We start from the raw sequence: 8,223 nt of genomic DNA on the forward strand, positions 1-8,223 counted from the left end.
ATGTCTCAATTAAGAGTTATCCGCAATAATTAATAAAATACCAGAAACTCAGATGAACCATCTTACAACTATGTACATTGTACTGGTTGTACATTTACACTGATGGATCTCTCATGGATCAAAATGAAGGAGCTGGAGCAGGAGCTACTTGTCAATACTTTTCTCTTTATAAAAATTGTTGGCAAGTACACAACAAATTTTGATGGCGAAGTTGAAGCCATTTATACATCACTTCAAAATGTGTTTGGCTAAACCAGTGCAAAAACATAGTCATCCTGTCTGACTCCAAAGCTGCAATCCAGTCCGTCAGTTCAACTACATCCCTTAAATGGAAAAAGTAAAAGAAATTCATTGCATGGTAAAACAAATTCAAATGCTAAATAAAAAAGTGGTCTTCCAATGGATCCCGGCCCACTGCGGACTGAACGGTAACGAGAAAGCAGATATGTTAGCAAAGAAAGGAACTTATATCAACTTAAAAACAAATTTCAAGTTTCCATATGAATCAATAAAGCGAGTCATAAAAAGAATAAGTTACAGCGAACAGGCAAAACATCAAAATTCAAAATGGAAAGAATCATTCAAAGATCCAAAACTAATTCCTGATCTACCTCGAAAATCTGCCGTGGCCATGTTTAGATTGATTACTGGTCATGATTGCCTCAGTAAACACCTCCATCGTATTGGAGTACTGAATTCACCTAAATGCTTACTGTGCACCAGAGAAGAGGACATGGAGATGGAGCACCTGGCTAATTGTGTAACTCTTAGGACATTTGTGGACCTTCCATCAAAATATTGGGAAGCAAGAAGGATGATGACTTCATTGTTAAATCCAGAGCATTAGACACACACACACACACACAACTATGTACATTGGATTGCCTATCTTGAAGGGAAACTTTACCAGCACAGCCACAAATTATATGCAAGTTATGAGTTCACTCTAATTGTGCGCTCTACTGTAATGTCAGTATTATGATTCAGTTAATCACGGAACATAATTGCACGAATTTATGACACACGAGGCAAATAACACAGATCTCTCTACTTACACATCGCTTAATCTTAATATGACTTCTCTTTCTGTAATGACGCTGTTGCGTAATTTTAATAAACGTGCAATATAACAATTCTCCGTCATTACATGGTAATTCGTTTCTTGTTATGAAACAATGTCTTATGAGGAGAGAGTGCAAAGTTGGCTGCCTAATCTGGAAAATCCAGGTCACTATTTACTGCTGCCAGGGGCGGCTCGTCCATAAGAGCTGCGTAGCTGCAGCACTCCCTGCTTTAACAGGAAAATAAAAATAATATTTATTTTAATTTGTAGAAGAATTGTTACAGATTTTATTGGTAAATTACTTTATATTTCATCTGGCCGGGAATATGTACTATTATCTTATGCATAAGCTTTTTGCGCGTCGACTGTACTGGAATTGACACTGCATTCAAAGTCGTCCTGGGATCTGCAGGGTGGTCAGCTCATAGAGAGTGTGTCTTGCTTGGTCAGGGGGTAGAGAGGTGAAGGGAAGCAGAGGGAAACTGCCGTTGTTTAAAACCCATATCTCGCTGCAGTGACTTGCAGAGCCAGGCCACAAGGGATCTTTCCTCTCCTCCCACACCACTATTGTAATGCTGCGTCAAATGGATTCTCCATTCCCTTGAAACTTAATGACAAAATTTTTATTTTCTCTTCACATACTTATTGTTGCAGAATCTTATCGAGTTAATATAACGAAATTAATATTCTCCTTTGTCTTATTATTACGTATATATCCAGCAGAATCTAATATTTGCCTTAACTCAAAATGATTGCACGAGTATAATCCTTTTGATATAGCACGTAAAATACGAAAGAGACTTCTTTTCCAGTTTTAGAAAATTGTTGATCATCAGTATATCTGAGTGTTGCTTTGGTGTGACGTTTTAGTACCGTAATTTAACCAGTGCAAATGTGCAAGCATGAGTGTGTGTGTGAATTACAGAATATTAATTTTATTTTTCTCAACTTTCCCTTGCGAAGAAAATTGATGTAATGAAGTGAAATTAAAGGGTCGTTCGTTACCTGACTTAAATCTTACTCGAGCTTCATCCAGCCGAAATAGTGCATATATGTAAGAAAGTATAACAATGAAATTTACGCAGAGCATTTGTGGTTGCCTCCTCTTCGATGGTGATACTGCGTGGACTAGGAGTGGTGTAACAGATTTAGGACATTTGCCCCTAAAAATTAAAAAGCACGAATCTTCGCAATCTCACCTGAAAAATGTTGTCTCATTGGCTATGTTAGGCAAAACTAATATTGCTGCGCAATTAAGTGAAACGAACAGAACAAACATTCTCAAACATAATCAAGAAGTGAGAAAAAATCGTGAAATTGTTTTTAAAAATATTGATTGTACCAAATTTTGTGGCCAATATGAACTTCCCCTTAGGAGACATGATGAAAAAACGATTCGAAGGACTCTGGTGTATTTCGTGGGTTGCTACAGTCCGTGACTAATCTAAACGAGCCTCTCAGAATTCATTTGGAACATGCCACTGTTTAAAAGTAATTCTAAGACAATTCAGAATGAACTGGTAGATTGCAAGTTGAGTGTGTGCCGATCATAAATTCAGGCTGATATCGATGGTATTAGTTTTTTTCATTATAGCAAATGACGCCACAGACATCTCCCAACTAAGTTAGAAAGTTTTGGTTTTTCGATATGTAGTGCATTTATTTTTGTCCTATACTTATTAGTAATGGTATCAAGAAGTGAAATTTGTATGTACCGAAATCTACTGCAGCTCTCCCAATCCACAAGTTCACGAGCCGCCACTGACTACTGCCATGGCGTGCAAGCTGACTGGGTGATTTTTAAACGAAACTGATGAATTTCACTTAATAAGATAGAGACACTCAAAGAAATCAATAGACAATGAGTACAAATTTTTCCATTCATTTCAACTGCTTCGTACTTATTACTACGGACTAGATTATTATGCGCTAAATGTAAATGATTTATTTGCATGTGCTAAGAAAACATAAGTCCATAATCGTACCTATCTTTAAGAAGGGGGAAAGACTAACTGTAGTGACTTTCGAGGAATATCACTTTTGTTGACGTCGTACAAAATTTTGTCCAATATTCTTTTGAGAAGATTAACTCCATATGTTGATGAAATTATTGCGGATCATCAGTGTGGCTTTAGGCATAATAGATCGACTATTGATCAGATATTTTGTATTCGACAGATAATGGAGAAAAAATGGGAGTATAAGGGTACAGTGCATCAGTTATTCATAGATTTCAAAAAGATATATGGCTCGGTTAAGAGGGACGTTTTATATATTCTTATTGAATTTGATATTCCCAAGAAACTAGTTCGATTAATTAAAATGTGTCTCAGTGAAACTTACAGCAGAGTCCGTATAGGTTAGTTTCTGTCAGATGCGTTTCCAATTCACTGTGGGCTAAAGCAAGGAGATGCACTATCACTTTTACTTTTTAACTTTGCTCTAGAGCAGCGGTTCCCAAACTTTTTCAGTCACGGAGCCCTTTTTGAAGCAAAAGTTTCTCGTGGAGCCCCAAGAAATTTTTACTTTTTAGTTTTATCTACCAACGTTCTATGAAGCATATTTCACACGATACATAAACGGAAGTATGAATATATATATATATATATATATATATATATATATATATATATATATATATATATATATATATATATATATATATTAATAAAGGAAACAATAGTAAAAAAAGTACTGGATATAATTTATTTAAATCTACAAAATTATATTAACAAGTAGTCAAGATATTAAAAAAATGTTACAATATTACATGTACACCCGAAGTTGAATGGATTATTTATGAAAGGACTTAAGTCGCTAATTTTGTGAAAATTAGTTTTCAATGGAAAACTGCTCTTTGGGTGTAGCTACATCGATTTAGATATGAAGCGAACTATAACCTAGGATTTGTCGTTTGATTTTGAAAGAAACTAAGTCAATAACTTAGATCGTTTCATAACTAAATATAAGTTTTCAGCATTTGCAACACTGAATGTTAAATTTTCGATTTTTTTTTCTCTCTTAAATTGCTGTTTTGTCATTGTTGGGTAAGTGAATTGGCATTCCGTATTGCAGGTTAGAGTTTGTTATATATTGTGCGGAATATTAATTCACAATGAATATTGAGATTAGTAAAAAGAGAAAGAAAGGTGTAACGAGCATTTGTGTTTATGAAGGTGAAAAAATCAATCGTGCAAGGCTGCTGGGTATGGAATATGAGAACTACAAGGGAATCGTTGTGCCTACGAAACGAACTGGAGAATCTTACAGGTTAGAATCTTCATTTTATGTTAATTTTTAATAATAATTTCAACATTAATATTTGGTGAAGAGTAATTATTTATTTTTACAAGAATTTGAGTGAACTTTGAACTAAAATATCTGAAAAATTAAGTTGTGTGTTACAGATGTAAGATCGACTGCTTCTAAACTGTCGACGTGTCATCCCAGGGTAGAATCTTAGACTACTTGCACAGTTTTCACTCAAAAAATGAGCAGGATATATTTCTGAAAGGTCTAATCGAGGTTTCAAAGATTAAAGAAAGGCGACCAAGGAAAGGTAGTAATTCTGGGCAGAGATCAAATTCTTACAAGTTTCATGTTTTGGTAATGAAAAGGTACAATCACTGCTTCACTGTTTATTGGAGGATTTCAACAAGCATTTTTACTTGGTTCACGAAACTGTAAAGCAGTGGTCGGCATTTCGTGATTCGCGAATCAGCTCCTTAATACACAAGCAGGGCGGAGAGGTAAGATATTATCTCCCTACCCTTAGCCATCACCTGTTCATTCAATGTTAAGTAGTCTTGGTATAGCTCGCATAAGGAACGATTATCGAAAAGCAGTGGTGGCGTTACTGTCTGTTTTGAAGTGTGTATGTAGACACGCCGAAGGAGCGACAGGTGCGCCCGATGGAAGTACTGCCTCTTCCAAGAATATAAACAGATGGGGATATCTTCTGTGGAAATAAAGAGCGTAACCAGAGAACAATCAGATGCGAATTAAACGCGCAACATTATGTTTACGAATAAGATAATGATACTCTGCGAGGGGAACGCTCCATCACTACATAATAAAATAAACACACTTGGAACAAGACACGTATTCACATGCAGTGGAACTGAAACTAAAACCGTAACGTAATTATCTCAATGCAAGACTGATTCTATCGATGTCGTTTCTCTTCCGACTGTACTCTTGAATATCATTCAAGTTATCTCGTGACTCTTCTTTATCGAATTGTTTCGTTCGCATTCCTGTCGTCGGTAATCCCTGCTGGCGAGACCTTTTATATCCTCTCCCTACTACCTTCCCCTTAGCTGTGCATTGCAAAATGCATTTTATATGAAGTAATCATGCCGATCGTAACGTTGCCCATTCGGAATGCGTGGGCATTTCAAATGCAAGAAGAGAAGATAGGAGACATAAAGAAGACAGTGAGGTATATAGATGACGAAAACAAGGAATGGTATGAAGAAATAATTGCCTGGAAGCGGTCTTAAGACTGGCCTCATTTCCATCGCAGTATAGATGTACAGATGTACGGAATTAACGTTTAAATTGACACCTTGAGAGAATAAAATTAATTTAATTTGCACAAAAATAGTACATATGTGTGTTTTCCTTTGAAAAAATAAAGTATATTTAAAAAAAAACTTGGTCATTAAATATTTGCTTTTGAAAGGGCCTATGTTTTCAGATTTCAAAAAAAATATAGTCAGCGAAATATTAATATCTGGCTGGTCTAATTCGTTTCGAAGTAGAATTTATGAAAACATTTTTATTTGAGCCTTCATTTGAAATTTTCGGCCTATAAGTAGTTTTTCTTAAATTGCCAAGAATTTAGTATTCAAGACTTAGACCCTTTCATAAATAGCCCATTCAGTTAATGTGAAGAATGTGCCTGTTTCTTGCGACAGAGTTTGTAAATGTGCGGTGTCATAGAAGTCAGTTGAAGCTGTATATCGTCTTCTGTGTCCAACAAGTTCGATATTTTGTTTTTGTAGCCGTGTACCTCGAAAAGGTCGTTTCACTGATGTACACAGTACCAAAAGGCAGTGAGAGAAATTTAGCTTTTGAACTTAATATCAAAAGATCCTCCCCTAACTTAGCCCAAAATTTGGTAAATGGTTTGCTTTTAAATTATGCCTGACAGTGGCTGTTCGAAACCATGTCTATAAGGACCTATATCTGAAGCAGTGAGGACTGCTGGTTTTGGCATTACTGGAAATGAATCTAGAATCCACTCATATTTCTTTAGAATCGATTCCTGAGTGTCCCTTGGAAAGTATGAATTGATATTTTGAAGCAAATTGTCAAGGTGTTCTTTCATTATTGCTATGAATGAGACATTCATTGTTATGTTATTTCCTTCTCTAAAGTTTGAAGTAAATGAGAAACGTAAGATCCTTGCTGTCGACGCTTTCTATGTAGAACGCTATCTTTTTCTTCAGTGCGACAATTTCGTCATCAGCATCGAATATAGTCTTCCATTTACCTTGTATGTAGGGCCTATGTGCTGAATTCATTTTTGAAAAATTTCTGCCAAGTAACATAATTTGTACAACCATTCCTGATCATTCAAATAATCTGCTAGCAAACTGTTCTGGTAATTCAAAAGTGAAGAAACTTACGTTCGAAGTTCATGTATTAATAATCGGAATAATATTACCGCGCGACAACCATCGCACTTCTGTGTGTAATATTACTAACAATGACTTGTGTATACTACCCATATCTTCACACAGGATTTTAAGTAGCCTACACTGCGAAGGTCGTGCTTTAACAAAGTTGATAATTTTGACGGAGTTGTCTAGTACCTGCTTTAATAACGCTGGCATTTTTTCGTTGCGAGGGCGTGTTGGTGTAGTACACAGTGACTACTTGTTCAGTTTTTAAAACTTCCTTGATCCTTGTAACAACGCCAGCAACAGGACCTACCATGGCCTTTTACGCCATATGTGCACACGTCAATGCAATTGTCCCACGGTATCGAGTTTTCAATGAAGAAAAAAAATTCAGCACTGCTTGTAGAGGATGGCAATGGCTATAGAACAAAATATTTCATGAAAGAACCTGGAAATTCATACCGCACAAACATCATTAACATAACTAATCCGGCAACGCCCGTGCATTTGTTAAGTTGTATCGAAAATTTCGTTTAACTGATACGGGAAATCATGATATTTTTTTTACGTTTTTTCATATATTCTGGATTCCATTATGCATAGTGTTATTTGATAAGGGCACACTGGAAATCAAGTTTTCAGTTTTCTCGTCCACCATGCACTTCACTACCTTCACTAATAGTGGTTTCATAAGAGTTTCAGCAAGGGTGAGGTTTACCAGCAAGAGCCTGGTCATGACTAACCAAGTACGACGTTTCAAGTGCTTTCTCGTTGTTTGTAAAATTTTGTCTGAACTGCATGGAGTTCGTCACTTTTTCTTTCGAAGTAGTCTGGAGTTTTATTTGTGAATTTTTGAATTGAGAAACGCCGTCTAAGCTTAGCAGGGAACATAGAACTATTGGGAAAAACTTTGTTACATATCACACACTGTGGACGTTCATCAGCAAACTCAGTGAATCCCATGTCCAAATATAAATCACAATATTTTCGTTTATCACTTTCAATACCTCTACACTAGGCATCGTAGACTCTGAGACAGGATCATGTTCAACATATCCCGAACTCAATTCTCAGGAATTCGCACTATCTTCTTTGAAGTAAGGTTATAGCTGCTGTTATCTCCCTTTGACTGAGCACTGGTTGATGGCTAATGACTCTTAGGTCTTAGGGAGCCCGTCTTAAGCCACAGTTCCGGTTCAATTAAAGTTCAGCTAACACATCTGCTATCAAATTAACATGCAGGTATACAGTAGGCATATATATATATATATAGGTAACGTAACAGTCAATAGATTGTAGATTCCACGTACCACGAATAACAAACGCTGCCTGCCCAGTATATAACAAAAATAAAATAAATTTCGAGAATCAATGAGTACTTGGCAAGCAAGAAAGATCGAGATGTTCCAGTGACGAGTAGATCTAATATTAATGCTTCCGTGTAGCAAGAAGAACGCAAACTACTTTCTCAGAAAGTATTTTTCGCTCGATGGAAGTAGTTTCCATTTTCCCGCTAGAGACTAGATGGAATTA

This window comes from Periplaneta americana, chromosome 16 (assembly GCF_040183065.1).
Source record: "Periplaneta americana isolate PAMFEO1 chromosome 16, P.americana_PAMFEO1_priV1, whole genome shotgun sequence".
NCBI lineage: Eukaryota > Metazoa > Arthropoda > Insecta > Blattodea > Blattidae > Periplaneta > Periplaneta americana.